Here is a 16,044-nt window from a genome sequence, read left to right on the forward strand (position 1 = left end):
GCATCCAGTACTTAAAAAAAAATAATCAAATTGCTGAACTTGGGAAGGTGTTTGTTTACCATCTGGATTTAGAGTTAGAAATGTTAAATCAGCTGTAGCTCACTCTACGTCTGCAGACAAAACAGTATTGCCCTGGTTTACTTAGTGAATTCCATTCGTGGCCTCATTCATACACTGTAAAGCAACTGAAAGATTTATTTTTCTTGTACAAGATGGAAAGTTCATTTTTTACTGTATATGAATAAAAATTTCTTGAGAGATGATGAGACTGTTTTGATGTATGGTAGGTAGATCTTTAGTTTAAACCTGATAGATTTAAAATAGAAAAATGTTCAGATAAACCCTTTTCCATTTTGTGTGAACACTTTGAAAGAATTAAATCTTTTAAAGAGTTGCTGTTGCATACTTTTGAGCTCAATTTCCATACAAATTCAACTGGAACAAGTAAAAAGACAAAAACGTAGTTAGTAAACAAGAAAGGGAAATTATGCTTCTTGTCAGATGTAAAACTAAGAATGAAAAGTGTGTGTGCATATACACGTACATGCATGTACATAGCCACAAACAGGTAATACAATTTATGTCGATACTTTAGCCATATAACTACTTTTTTTAAAGGGAAGTGTAGGTTTAGAAGCAAATCAATGCTCACTGGTATCAAGCAATCAATAAGAAACAGTGTTTCTTTACAAAAATAGCTGGAAAGCACAAAAGCAGACACAAATGAAAACTGGTTATTTAAATCATGGGGGGGAAATCCATTCTGTTTGTAGCTTTTTTAAAAACCTAATCATATATGTACTGTTGAAGTATATGGTAAAAAGTATTGGTTGGTAATTTTTTTTCTAGGTGTTTGGTATGGAAAGTCTGGTCAAAAGGTGAAGAATAGATCTGGTGTGATACCTGAAATTAGGATTGTTTTGTGGCTTATCATCACTGAAAATGTGTTCTCAGTCATTTGCTTCTTAGATAATCTTTGCAAGGATTTACCTCTTCAAACGATTTAACCAGTTTACAATAGGCAGCTTATATACTGGTACAAAGCTCAGGTAGGAGAGGTGATGTAGGCACGGCAGAAAACTTTGTTATGAAGTCTGGTTGGTAAGGGAGATTTCAGTATGGCAGAAAACTTCACATTACCTGCAAACATTTAGCTCTGCTTGAATGTAGATGCATATAATGCATGCAGGACCATGCCACGTAGGTATTTCAGAGAGAAGCCCCAAGTGTTGATTCCCTTACCTTTACTGGGGGGTTGTGTGGTGGATGCTATCCAGAAAGCTCAAAAAAGGACATTATTTGGAAATTTTGCCTTGGTTTTAATTAACCAGAGCTTTTCCCTGAACTACAGCTGTTGTTCAGCTGCATTGAGGAGGGCTGTCTTGCAGTCATCAGTCCGTATTGTCAAGTTGTGCAGAAACCGAAGCTTCACCTCGCTGGGTTATGCAATAGTGATCGCGGAGCAGATGCAGAAGTGTTGATGAAGAACCAGCACTGTGGGCAGCGTGGCCAGTGGCCCCGGCCATGCACGCTGCTGAGGGCCTGCGAAACTCGTGGTGGTGGTGGTGTGTTACTGGATGTTAGACATGCAGCTGACACGTGTGTTACTGTACGTGGGACATGAAAGCTGAGTGACTCTGAGCTCCTGCAACCAGGTCAGCAAATCCTGGGGTTTGAGAACTGAGGGGCAGCACAGGTGGCTTTAGGAAAATGGTACGGACACAGCAAATGCTTTCTGTCGGTTCTAGAGAGCTCATCTCTCTTAAAATACTTGCTATGTTGATTTTTGTATGAATTTTTGTTGCTTAACCAGTTAGAACATGTGCCCACCAACGCTGTCTATGAACATCTTATACCTGATAAGTTATGTGGTGATATTTAACATTTGTGATTTACATTGCCTAGGAATGCGGCATAATTTCTGGAGTTTGAAATGCTGTGGGTTTGTCTTACACTTGTTAGTGTGCAGCTTGTGGTTTAAGTGTCCGCCTTTCACCTGCAACCCACAGTGAAATGCTGCTTCCCTCCTGCCCTTCCTGGCCCCCATGTTGCATCTGTAAAAGAAAATGCCTGACAAAGGAAGTCATGTTTCAATTGTACCTTAGTTTTGTGGTCTATAACCTTCATCAGTTCTGTGATTGTAGAGATTTGGGGACAAGGAATTCTTGGGGAGAGTAAATCTTGTTTTCTTTTTCGAAGCTGGGAAAAAAATTCTATTTTTGAATATTTTCCAGTCTGGTAACTCGGAAGGATTAACTTTGCACTCTAATAAATAAAACAACCAAGCAGATTTTGTCCAAATGTTTCTTCACAGGACTTAAATCCTAATCCTGGACTAAAATCTCACAGGCTTGTAGTAAAATTGTTCCAGACTAAAACTTGGCAAAGTAAAAAATCTCTGAAAGGAGGGTTCACAATGGAAATGCTGACGCAAGCATAACTGGAGCATTGCAAACGCGACGCCATAAGAACAGCTTTGCATATTGCTCATGAATAGCTCAGAGGTAAAAGGATTAACACTTCTTAATACTGCTTTGAATCTGTTAGACTTTTTGCTTACTGGACTCAGCACAGATATTCTGTAGTGTACGTAGGCTTCGTATATTAGCCTTTTATTCTGATCCCTTTTTTTCCCCCCTAGCTGAGAGTCCTTTATTGCTGCAAACAGAAGCCTTTGTTACCTCAAATTTCCTGCATCACCTATCGGGATCTGTCAGGAGACAGAGATTAATACCAGAAATAACAATTTGAGCTCAGTGTGTAGCTATTTAATTTGCAGACTAAAGGAACTTTTGCACATTTCGTATTCGAAGAGGAGGAGGAATGGGACTATCAGTGAAGGAGAGGAGGGGCTGGATCTCTTTTAAAATAGCGTGCACGCTCCAGTGAGGCTCTAGTACTGTGGGTAAAAAGCCCCATTAAACAAAAAAAAAGTCCTGAAATGAAGTGCCTCTTTTTTTTGATGGTGCCACTGAATCTGTGCCTGCAGACATTTGGGTTTCTCTTTGGTTATAGCTAGAGCATTCTGAAGTGAGCGTGTGTTTGCGTACACTCCGTAAATGTTGATATGTTTCTAGGCTTTCTCTCTTGGAAGATTTTCATTGTACAAAACTTGCTGCTGCCATCTCAGCCCTTTCATTTAGAAATGGGTACCTGTTCCTGTGAAAACGAGAGCAAAGAAAATCTTGAGGATCATCTTAACCAGTTCAGGGTTGTGTGTGTGTATGTGAGTGCACGTGTGTATATATGTAAGCACACACATATACATAGATATATAAATATCCTATTGCTGTTGCCATAGTCACTCTCTCGCTGGGCTTTATACCAGCAACTGTGCAGGGAGGTGTCAGCAACACATGATGTCTTTTAAATATAATCTGAAACACCATCCAGCAGCAAATCAGATGTTTATTAATGATCCCTTCCCTCCACCAAGATTTCACTTAATTTGCTTTCTCACAAAAGGGAACAAACTTGAAATACTTCAGTGTTTAAGCAAATAATATTTTATAAAAAGGGTAATACGCACGATTAAAGATAAAATACAAGGGCTCTGGCTGATGATTATTTACAACAGGCATGGCCCTCAGACAGCAATGGTAAGAAGAGTGAGTATATAGTAACTGTTAATCCACTTGACAACTGATAGCAATAGAAATTATGTTGGCAAGAAAATAGAGAGAGGTCTTGTACCAACATGACGTTATTTTCTTTTATTTCTTTTTTCTTTGATTTTTTTTTTAATAAAACTAAGATAAGTGTGTATATAGATCAAAGTAATTTGAATTATATACCGAAAAAACCTGTAGTCATGATTGCTGTAATTCACGTTGTTGGTACACCTTGCTGATTCACAGCTTATGGTCTTGGTCATTTATTACTGGTGGGTGTCAGAGATGTTGATGTTGATAACGCATTTGAGTGTGCTACGGTACATGCTGTGTGTCGTGCTGTATATGTAAAAACTATGGACAACATGGTAGTCTCTAATTTCTTTAGCTTTGAAAATTACTAAATAAAAGCATAAGCAAGAAATGTACATAGTTAAAATTCACAATGGAAAGGAAGATCCTTTAGGAAGATTTGAGTTGGTTGGGATGGTTATTAAAGTTGCTGGTTAATATTTTTAATATAACTTCTGAAGCAGCTTTTATCGAAAGATCTAGGTGCATATTACAGACTAGTTTAGACTCATAACATCCCTGTGGCGAACTGGGCAAGTATCTTCAAGAAACTGATGTCCAGAGATGCTTGCCATCTTTGCCTGTGCTAATTTGGAAAGCTGGGTCTTGTTTATGCTTGAAGTGCATGCAGATTAAGGTAGGGTGTAAGCACAGTAGTCGTTTCTGATTAATTAAATGTGCAGAAATTCTTTCTCTGGAACAAGAGCGTCTTGTTTCTGGCTAGCATATCCTCTTTGAAATGGCACTCGTTACAGAAAACTGCCCACTCGTGGCTTTAATAAAGAGCTATTGTGTGAGCTGCAAGGTCCTTATTACTGAAGCTAGGGAAACAGAACGTGGGGTTTCTTGCTCTTGGTCCCTAATCCTGTCTGCTGGACTGGTTGGTTCAACAAGTGGTCTGACGGTCTTGGGGGATCAGTGGCCACATATGATTGAACGGAGGCTTACCAGTTCTTACCAGTGCTTGGCAGATGGTGTGTCCCAAGCCTGGGAGGTGTGGAGCCCCTCTGGTGCTTCTCAGTTGTTGCGTGAGAAAAACCTTAACAAAACCTGAGGGACTCTATTTTGCATTGGATGACATCAAATGTCGCAAGGGAGAAAAGTGTATTTTTGTAGTTCCTGTAGTGAAACCCTGCTGCGACTCTACACTTCAACCTTTTTCTGAAAACTGAGGAGACTTCCCAGATGTTTCTCTGCCCCTCAATACTTTGGTGGGCTAGTGAGGTCTCCTAAAATTTGAATTAACATTGCTGTTTGTTAGGGAATTATTTTCCTTGTCTTTGTGACTAGTTGTTTAATGTAGCCAAAAGACTTGTCTTGTTTCTGTGTGGAATTTCACAGTGCTGAAACAGGCCCTTCTCATTGCCTTAAAAGATGTGCAATCATTGCTTTCACATGAAGATGTTGCACAAGTCTTTGTCTGCCCAGGTGTCCACCCAGGAACTTAGATACAGCAGCAATACAGGCTATTATAAGAGACTTGCAGTTATTAATGGATTTTTATCCTTAGTAAATTCCTGTGGAAGTAGGACAGTAAAAGCCCCACTTCTTACACACGGAAACGGAATCTGGTGGACTAAATAACTTGACATTGAGTTTTCAGCTGAGCTGAGAACAAAACCAAGGTCTCTTAAATCTCTGCCTGGTACTAGGTGTGTTAGTTTCTTTCTTGCTAATTAACCTAATACAATTTGCTAGTGTGGATACATCCATTTTGTATGTATTTATTTTGTCTTGGAAAAGATTTGACTTAAAATGTGGGGCATGGTTGAATGAGCATACGTAGGTCCTCTCCTAAATGTGCCTGCAACCACTACGTGGAGCAGGAGAACCTTCTCTCTGCATGGTTGGTTGATAAAGTGTATTAAACATCTGTTTAAAAAAAAAACCCAAACCGAACCACAAACAAAAACAGCCCAACCCAAAACTTCATCCCCTTCTTTCATTAGTTTTCTCTTGCTTTCAGTTTTGCTGGCAGATCTACTAATTTGAGTGTTGTGTCAATCTGCACTGACATGGGAGATACTCATAAGAACCTTCATTGACACACTAATTAAAGGAGCACCCTTCACAGTGGTGTCTTGGGGTGAGCTGAAGGGGGGGATAACATCATCCCTCGTACAACTGTTGTTGGGATGCAACCTGAGACCATCACTGTGGCAGCAGGAAGAAAATGGATAGGCAGATAAAACACTTATAGATTAGTACCTAATAAATTATCACTTCCCTGGTTTCCTGGACCCTATGAGTGACAGCTCAAATCTGTCTCTGGCAAAAGAGCTGCAAGACTCGTAGAACTCAGGGAGAGAAATGCAAGATGAGTGGTTCTGCAGGGTCCTACCACTCTTCTGGTCGAGTGTCTGATCTTTCCTAGAGCGAAGCAAGGACATCAACAGCATGGGCCCCACAGGCTTGCTTCCCCTTGCTGCTGCGGGTTTGGCTTCCTTGGCATTTAGGATTACAGTGTGCCAGCACGGTGCTTCTGCCAGACGAAAGCAGCCCCTCTGCCCATCTCGTGAGCAACATGAGAGCAGCACTGTATGTCAGCGACCATGGGTTTGACACGCTGGTCATAGATTTTGGTGATGTCAACTGCCATAGCAATTGACTTGAAATGTCTTACAGGAGTCTCCAACTGTCTGTATAATGGGGAGAATAAAACTGATGTGTTTTAATTTTAAAAATTTTACGGAAGCATTCTGTAAGTGTAAAGTAATTCATAATTCATCAGGGATAGGAGAATGTCTTGCTTCTCTGTTCTGAAGTGGGCATTGCTTGTTCATGCTGTGGTCTGTTTGCTTGCAGTCTGTAGTGCTTGTTTGATCACTTAAGCAGCTCATGAGAGCACCCTCATAATACAGGAAAAAAGGCCAGTTTGAGGAGCCCTTGTATAGTGTAAAATATTATGACTAGAAGGTACCACACAGCTCTTTGTCCTTACAGAATCCTGCAAAAATATTTCCAAGGGTATCTACGCACCAGGATCAGTGGCAGCTTATGTGCAAGTGGAAATGGCTTTTGCCTGGCTGATGTTCTGCTTGGAAGGCGCCGTGTCTCTCAGGCAGTGCTTGGCGCAATGCTGGTGTCTCCGGTAAATCTGGGAGGTTTACAGTCTCAAGTGTGGAATAAGAATTATGTCTTGAAAGCTTACCATGATGTTTTTCGTGTGATTCCCAAACACAACTGAGGATTTTACATGGATGAAACTTTTTTTTAAAAGTAGTCTGGCTTTTTTAATTTAAGGAATAAGCTACCTCTGCTCCCCAGGCAAGTTAGGGTTCCTGGGTTTCCGTTTCAGTTTTGAGGCTGAAGCTGGGTTAAGACTTGTCTGTGTTGACCAGGGAGTGTTCTGGAATAGCTCCTTATGGTAACCATCCCTATTGTGGGATAATTGGTGTGCTTGCAAAGTGGAGCCGGTAAAACCAACTCTTGCTGTGGAATAGCGTGTCTGCTGGAGGAGCAGTCCCAGTTGTTTTCCACCACCTTTCTCGCAGCAAAAGCCTGTCCAGTGGCCTTATAGGTTGCCGAGGTGGAGGTACAGTTTTTTCCTGCAGTCTTCATTGCTGTGGGCTACTCTCTCTAATTGAATTCTCTTTTCACTGCCACACATTGCTTAACAATATCTATAGGATGTGTTACTAATTGCATGTTTTCACTGTGGTAGTTAGCATAATTGAAAGCAAAAGTTTCCAACGTAATAGAGTACAGCTTCTCCTGTGTAATGTGTTTTCATGCTGACATTACATTTTAAGGAGTGCAGTGAAGCCAGTTTGATATTTGGGAGAAGCTGAAAGTCCAAGTGGTTAGGCATCTCGTGCTGTAATTTTGTATTCATGGAAGGCCTCAGGTACACAGGAGACAAATGTAAAGAACTAATTTTGGACAGGTGAGATGCTAAGAGTGCTCTAGTAACATTGCTTTTCACAGTGCAGGTACTCTGGTTTTGTTTGGTCAATAGGAGATAATCAGGGGAGCACATGACCATTAGAGAGTAAAACGTCATGGGCTCTGGGGTCCTTGGACACAAAAGTGAAGAAGCCCATCCAGATCGATAGGGAAGGGCAGTCTGAATTGGAAAGGTCAAAATCATGATCTCCTGGGGTTTTTTTTCCATGTTAAATGAGTGTCTGTGTTTCAACAAGTACTTCATTGGTTTAGAAATCAGTAAGGTCAGAGCTGTAGTGAACTTCAGAGGATGGTTTTTGCTGTCTTCCTCTGCCAAGTCTTAGTGAAAGAAAGCACAGTGTCTCCTTGTTTTTCATGCTGTGTTTGACTCTTTCAGAGGACAGACTTGTTTGACCAACAGGGTACATCATATGGGTTGTGGCTGCTGGGAGATGAGATTTGAGAAGATACCTTGAGTGTGCCAAGAAATGTATGTATAGTCTCGTAGTGTTGTGACTGATAACAGAGAATCAGGTGACTGCTAAACTGAATGACAAGCAGGCTTAGCTGACTTTTACTTCTTAAGTGTTCAGAAAAGTTAAAGTGGAAGAGAAAGAAGATTGATCCTGTTCCTCTCCATTGCTCTTTGCCTCACTCTTTCTTCTTTAGAACCTCTATAGACTCCTTGGGGCCACGAGTCAGTCTGTGTCGGGGTGATAAGTAACTCCAGCGTAAGAATTATTCTGGGTTAGACTGAAGTTCAGGGAAAATGCTTCAGTATTTCTGTCTATAGTTGCTTGGTTGATTCTTGCTGGTCTTGCCCTTGCAGATTCAGGTACTTACTTTTCAGTTGATGCTTTGTCTAATCTTGGATCTTCCCACTTTATAACCTGCCATCTCAGACTGGATTTTTATATGTATTTAGTTCTCTCAAAAGACTCTTAACTGTCGTGTCAGGCATGCGTTTGCTGGTGTGAAAGCAGCAGGACTTGAAAAGTTTCATGTGATGCTGCTGTTGAGAATTCAGCATCCTTATGCTGAGGATATCAGGCTGCCCGGGAGGTGGGCCATCCCATGGCAATGTGTTTGCCCAAGCATGTATCTGTTGCCTTTGTGGGAAGATAGATATCCCCCTAAAAGCCCTTAACATAAATGTTTATGCGTGTGTGAAAGGTGCAGGTGCAGTCATGGGTGTGGTAAGTGCTTTGATAAGCCTAGGCAGAGCCATTGCTGTTGTACTTGGCTGATGGTGACTGTTTGCTTCTCTGTAAAAGGACCTCCTGTGCTAATCTTCGTGCATTGTAGCACCTGTCACCTACCAGATAGGTGTTAAATACTGCATTCAGAGGGGATTATCACCAGCTCTTCTGCTCTGGCTATAGAAAAGCAGGACAAGAGAAATTTCAGCTGTTCTGTAAGGGAGGAGTAAAGGGGAATCCACTAACACAGCTGTAAAGGTCAGGAACAGCACTTTGGGAATCCTTTGGGATGTATCATTAATCCTTACACTTGGGATTTCATATTTGAGATAGATTTTGATGTAGAACTCACAAGCTGGAGATGTGCAGTTCGATGTTATATCACTTGAATCAATGCAGGCTGTTCATCATTGCTATCTAAAAAGCCAGCGTGTTGACATATGACAGTGTTGTTATATCAACATGAATTGTTCTGACAGGCTGTGGGAGTTGTGTACTTTTTTTTTTTTTGAAGATATGTAGCTGTAGACTGGACCACTGGATGACATGGTTAAAATTCTGCGCTTACTTGACTCTTACCTAATTGCTGTTGTTTCCGTGTGTACAGTAATTTCTTGAATTCTTGGAGAAGCTCATTTTGTGGAGCATAATAAAGCAACAACTTGAGTGTTAACAGAAGTCTGAAGTGTTACGTGTGTGTGGAAGCTGCTGCTACTGTAATATATTTCAAAGCTATGCTTAAAAAAAACCCAAACAACCCAACAACAAACAGCAGGAAACATGGATTGCTATCGTGGATTTATCCAATCTGAGACAACTCTCCAGCAAGCTTTGCTTGATCTAAGGCTGTTTATACAAACTGAATATTTTGTAGCTGTGTCATCTTGTGAGTTATACAAGTACACATTAAAAGTTACTTTCAGCGTTGCTCCAGCATACAACTCGGCTGATGACTTAACTGGAGAGCAGCCAAAGTGAAAGGGCTAACTTGCCCAGAGCATCTTTGCTCCAACAGTATGGCCTGTGTTTATCCCTGAGAGTGGTCCTGGCTTCTGAAGTGCTGTACCAGTAGACATGTGTTGCCCACGCAGTGATGAGGAAAACAAGGGTAATACGTGCTGCGGGGTGTTTCCTATGCATCTGCCCAGTTTTATTTTTACATGATGTATTTATACACACGTGCTATCTTCCCAGTTTAGCTCTAATGCCCTCTAATTCTGGGTATGCAGTTACAAAGAAAGCAAAAATCAATGTAGAGGGAAGAACAAGGACCTTTAAAGCTTTGTAGAATATAAGAAATTCCCAAATCTTCAAGTGTTTTACATGTTTAACTGAATTAGTGCTCCCTATAAAAGTATTCCTGCTGATAAGTAGAAAATAAAACTCTGGTTTGAGAACTGTAGCAAAATACAAGGAGACTCAAGCTGTCTGATTGTAGGCTTTAAATATCCAGAATGATTCATCCTGCTTTTTTGTTGTCCAAACCCGTAGTTAAAAATTACCGTATGCTTTAAGTAAATTGAAGAAGGGTTACTGCAGAACTGTGAGAATAAACTTGAATGACAAAACATCGAATTATTTTCAATTCCTCCTTTATAAGACTGCTCTTACAGTCAAAGAATAATTATTAGTGACCTGCAGGGCTATCCAGAAGGAGTTTGTAATTTTCAGTTGAGTCGACACTGAGGATTTAGCAGCTTCCTGTGTAAGAAGAGTGGGCGACATAAGCAAATTGTGAGAACTGGCAGAATGTGGCTTGGATGGTGACTTATTAGATGAAGACTGGAGTGCACAAGACAGTCTAAACAGACTACTGATAAATTAGGACATACCTACTAAGTAGACTGCAAAGAGAAATGACAGTATATCAAGTCTAGGCACTTGTACCTCAGTTCTTCTTAACCGGTGATTAGCGATGAACTTAGCCTTTTTATATCATCTTCCTCAACATACGGCTTTTGCTGTCCTTCACCTTTGCTTGCTGGAAGTAGGGAACAGATGGGAGAAACAATAGTCCTTTGTGTCTGACTAAGAATAAGAGAATTAGGTCTCTCGAACCTGAAAGTAATCTTGTCATGCTGCTACATCATCTGGTATGTAGCTGTGGCGTTTGCTCCAGCATCAAAAGCCCAAGCACCTTTGGTCAGCATGGACAAATGCCTGGGACGTGCCAGTTTCTGTGCAGCTGAGAGTAGCGCTTTCCTCTGCTTGAACTGTCTAGAAGGAGTGAAATTCAGAACCCTCCTCTTCCCTCTCCCATCTTGTCCTGATTACAGGCAAGATGGGAACTCACAGGTATTATGGAAGGCGTCGTCTTAGATGGAGCTACTCGAACAATATGACCTCTCCTGATCTCCCAAGAGCTTGAGAAGAGGAAAAGAGACAAGAGGAGCTGCAGGGTTAGTTGTGTTTTGTTCTGTGAAAGAAAGCATAGCTGCCAAGGAGGGAGGGGATTATGCAGGTTTATGTGTATGGTGTAAGAGGACGAGAAAAACTGTGTTCCAGCATGGCACTTGTACCTGTGGTGAGCACAGAGTGGACCCTTCATGGGCTCATTTTTAGCCTCTCGTGGAAAAGTAATTCCCCTGTTGCCACTTCATAACTTAAGAAAGAATTGAGCTTGGGCATCAGTTGTGGCTGTTAGGTGGGACATCTAACTAGTTTTCATTCACCACCCTGTGTGCCTCAAGGATGATCTCTCAGCCACAGGTTTAAGTGGTTTGGTAGGTCTGCATGCTCCATGGGGAAGTGGCAGCTTCTCTCTGCTTCCCCAAGCAAGAAGGGGATGTCAAAGAGCTCTCCATCTCGTGTTCAGTCTCTTGGCTTTTTCCTGTCTCCTTTCCAAACTAGAGAGTTTGTGTTTTGTAGTACGTCCTATGAAATCTGTATACATAAGTGTTGCTGTGCTAGTAAGTGAAAACTATTTTGAGACCTCTCTGTCTTTCTGGGGATGGGGCAACTGGAGCAAGGGAGCTTTAGAAGACCAGTGCTGAGGTTTATCAGGCAACATTGCTGCTGTGTTTGCACTGCGTTCAGCATGAGCAGATGTCTGGGGAGTGCTTTGACCTTGCTTCTGGGTGGCTTATAAATAGAGAATGGGAATAAATTATTTCTTCATTTGTCATTGTAAAGGAGACTTTAAACAGGCAGTCTACGGTTTCTGAGAAATCCAGTGATGGGTGGACAATAAAAGGAAAAACAATGAGGGGAGAAGAGATTAGGAACTGTGAATGTTACTTGGGTAAGGATTTTGGATCGGAGCAGCAAAATGTCTGAACCTGGCCTATATTTTAATGAAAAAAATCTGTTTATGATGATAGGATGACTAGGGAAGAAAAATCTGTAGATTTCTGTGGAGTGATCCATGAGTCAGAATTTGCTGGCATGTGGAGAAGTGCTTTTTGCTCAGCTCCTACCCTGCTCTCCTGTTTTCTTCTCTATTTAAATGACCATGCTGTGGATTGAGAGATGAATTTGAGGAGCCCTCGGTCCAGTTCTTAAACAGGGCACCTATCGATGTTACATTTCAGCTGTCCTGGTGAACATTAACTCGTCCCCTGCTTTCTGAGTTAGCAGACTCAGCCAAGACACAAAGAATTGAATAACCCTTGAAGAATGAACTCCTTTGTTGCCCACCGAGGCATAGCTGTGGCATTGTTTTCACCACGGGCAGGACAGTGAGTAATAGTGTCGCAGCTGCTTCACTGAGCTCTGTGCTGGAGGATGCCTTGGTCTCCTTGGACTTTTCTTTCCAAAATCATTCACATGTGGAAAAAGATGGAATACATTTGTAAGCAAGACTTCATTATTTTTTTGTAAATGTTAGAAAACTGAGAGTTGTACTGTGGAAAAAAAAAAAAAAATGCTCTCAGACTTCACTCTGAAATTTGAAGGTATGTGGCAAGGTGTCAGCACTAACTTTTTTCAAAATAAATTTTCAAAATGTGGACAGAGCTTTCTTCTCATCCCATGTTCTGCATCTAGTATTACTAGTCTGGGCAGAACTTTATCTCCGTTGGATCAAGGAGACTGCCCTTGCCTAGGCGGCATTTAGCACTGCTCCATCCTCAAAGCCCATCAAGGAGTAGGCTGCTTATTGCATTGACTCAAAGCATTTACCTTGCAGCAGTTGACTTTTATGTTTGATTTAGTAGCACCAACTACCTTTAAAACTGTTTTTGCGTTGCTCTCAACTCAGTCTGCCAAGAACTTTTGTCCAGTAGAGTTTAAGCTACTTTTAAAGTGTAATTTAGACATAATTATCTCACCAAGATTGTATCTATTGAGGGCAAGACTGTATTCATCAAGGACTCCTTTTAAAATATTTTCTCAAGTGCATTCTGCTCTGTTTTGCCAGACCCAGTTTTATATGATGAAAGTGATAAACCTTCAGTGTTTTAGCACAGTAGTCCACTGATCATCGGTGTGGTCAGCAGTGATCAAAAAAGAAAATTTTACAAATTACTATGAGATGAATAGAAAATAAAACGAAGGCATAATTGCATTGTTGTCTTAGTCTGTGGTGTGTCTTACGCCCTGAATGATGGTCAGTTTTTAGTCTTCTGTCTAGGAAAGAACTTAGTAGAACTTAAAATTTCAGAGAAATGCAGCAACTATGACCAGCTGTCTCCCCAGATCTTTAGCAGAGGAGAACCTGGGGGCAAGGGAGGTTCGTGTTAAACTTGACAAAGTCCTAACAGAGAGAAGAGTAGCGAGTGGGGACGCTTGTTTTCCTCACATGAGGACTGAAGGTCACCATCAGGTTTAAGATGAAATACTTCATCCTATGTGTAGCTTAAGCTGTGAAAACGCATTGCTGCAGGATGTCTTTGGTGCCTGTCACAGTTTAAAGCTGGGCCGGCTATTAAACCTGTGGCAGATGCTCTCTGTTAACCCTCCCCCCCCCCCCCCCCCCCCCCCCCCCAAAAGGGAAAGGGAAAAGGGAGAGAGGCTTCTGGGTTGGAAAGTTAAAACAGTTTTAATAAACTATAATAATGAAAAAGAGTATAATAACAATAATAGAAATAATCAAATATATACAAATATATATACAAAACCAAGATTGAGCTCCCCTGAAGTCAGCCACGTGACCACTGGCACTGCAGGGCAGGCTCCGGGAAGGCCCAGGCTGGGCCTAGCGACGGTTGAGAGCTGGATTCAGGAATGCACGGATCGGGATCGGGGGCAGCAGGAAAACAGACGGATGGAATACCCTCGTTGGTCAATTTTGGGTCATCTGCCCTGTCCGCTCCCCCCTGCAGCTGCGACCCCCCTTCGGCTCTTCACTTGTAAGCAGTGAGGAATTCAGCAGTGACCTTGGTTTCTCTCAAGAACAAGTACAGCAAGAGCCTTTCTGCACAACATCCCTACCGGTGCCTCAGTGATAACTACAAACTTTGAGCGTTATCAGTCCTGGAAACAAACACTGTCTGCAAAACATGCAGTTAGTTTCAGAAAGTGCAGTTACTTAGAGGAGACTTAGCTGAAAGTAAAAATCACTGAAAGGAAAATTGGCCTGGTTTAGGCCAAACCAGGACAGTGCCCAAAGTTTAGAGAAGTTCAAAATGTGACTGGCCAGGCTTATGAGAAAAAAAAACTGCAGTCACACAGAACCAAGTTCTGACTGGGAATTAATATGGGTTTGCCAGTTGCTCGATGATACAGTAAAAGGAATAATTACTATAGGTTTTTTGTGTGGCTTTTCTACCCAGACAGATTTGGAACCCTGCTTTTGAAGACAGTTTGCAGGAGTGCACACGTTAGTAAAGCCACCTCATCTATCTAACACCCATGATTTTTTTTTTGTGAAATACCTTGAGTTACCAGGTACTAGCAAGGAGCTGTTTTTTGTGTGCGACATAGGTGATGCTGTTGATGTTGACTGTTCTGGTGAACTTGATGCAGAGAAGAGACATGATGTGATGAGACACATTGTTTTAGACATGCTGGGCTCATGAAACAGTCTGTCCCAGCCATAATTTTAGATACAAAACCGGAGTCTTAACATTAGAGAGTGCATACTACTTGCATTTCATAGACAAGACTATTTTAAATTTTTCTACAAATAATTCTTTGGAAAGCAACCTTTCAGGTATAAATTATGTTTGTTTCTTTGCGCTTTTAAAAAAAATATTGTTCTACCTATCCTCATCTTACCCTTCTTCAAAAAAGCCTAGTATGAAAGGAGACCAACAGAAGCGTACTTTTTTTTTGGCAATCAGTTAAAAGTGAACTATCTTAACAAGACTCGCAGGCCACAATGTGAATACCACTGTGTTTTTTTAACATAAAACATTTGACATCCATCAGCATTGTTATACTATGCCGCTATCACCACATTGGATTTGGAAGAGGAATGCTACTGGTAATTTGCAGAGCATCATTTAATCATCTTTGTCAAGTAACAGATTTATTATTGATTTCAGGCTCCTAGGTAGCTTAGAGAGTTACCATAATTTGCTTTATCTTTCTTCTTCCCCAGAGGATGTAGTGCCATGATGCAAACTTTGTAAACCAGCTATGTTAAAAGAACATCAGGGTTGAAAATTTAAGCATTCAGTTCAAGCACTGAGAGTTTAAGCATGAGTATCATCTGTTTTAGTCATTGACTGTGGCATGATTTTGTGAAAGAAATGGTACCTGAAAGTGCATTTAGGTCAGGTAACATATCCAGAAGAAGCTGAACTGTTCTAATTTTGGAATGTACTAATTTTTTAAATGTTTGCCTTTGAATTTTTCCTGTTTTGAATAGCTTTTGCATGTAATATAAGGAATAATGCTCTGTAGTTCTTGATTTGCAGAGAAAGTAAGTGTGGAGGAAAAGTAATAGTTCCACTACAAGTAAGTATACTAAATCCTATGCAGATTGTCATCAAGGTTGAATTACAGCAGTTCGCATTTCATGGTGAACAAAGAATAACTAATAGCAGTAGTAGATTCCTATCCTTTATCCATGTGCTTTAAGGTAGGATGGTGTTGTTAGATGCCTTTTCTGATTCTTCTGTACATTACAGACGGATATCTTTCATCTAGTCCAAGGCGTTAACTCTGATTTTGTTAATACACAATTTCCTAAAAGACATTTAGCTCAAGGTGAAGGTGTAGAGAGGAGGAAATTCCTGTTCTATTAGTTATTCTACCACTGAGAGCATTAGAAAGGCAAACCTTTTTTTGTCCATTTTCAGCTGGACTACCTTCAGCATCTAGTTGTGGTTTCTGCTTAAAGTTTTCTCCTCTATGTGGTCCACTCATACATCTTGCTGTTTGGATATTGCAAC

Source organism: Nyctibius grandis, chromosome 8, assembly GCF_013368605.1.
Source record: "Nyctibius grandis isolate bNycGra1 chromosome 8, bNycGra1.pri, whole genome shotgun sequence".
Taxonomy (NCBI): Eukaryota; Metazoa; Chordata; class Aves; order Nyctibiiformes; family Nyctibiidae; genus Nyctibius; species Nyctibius grandis.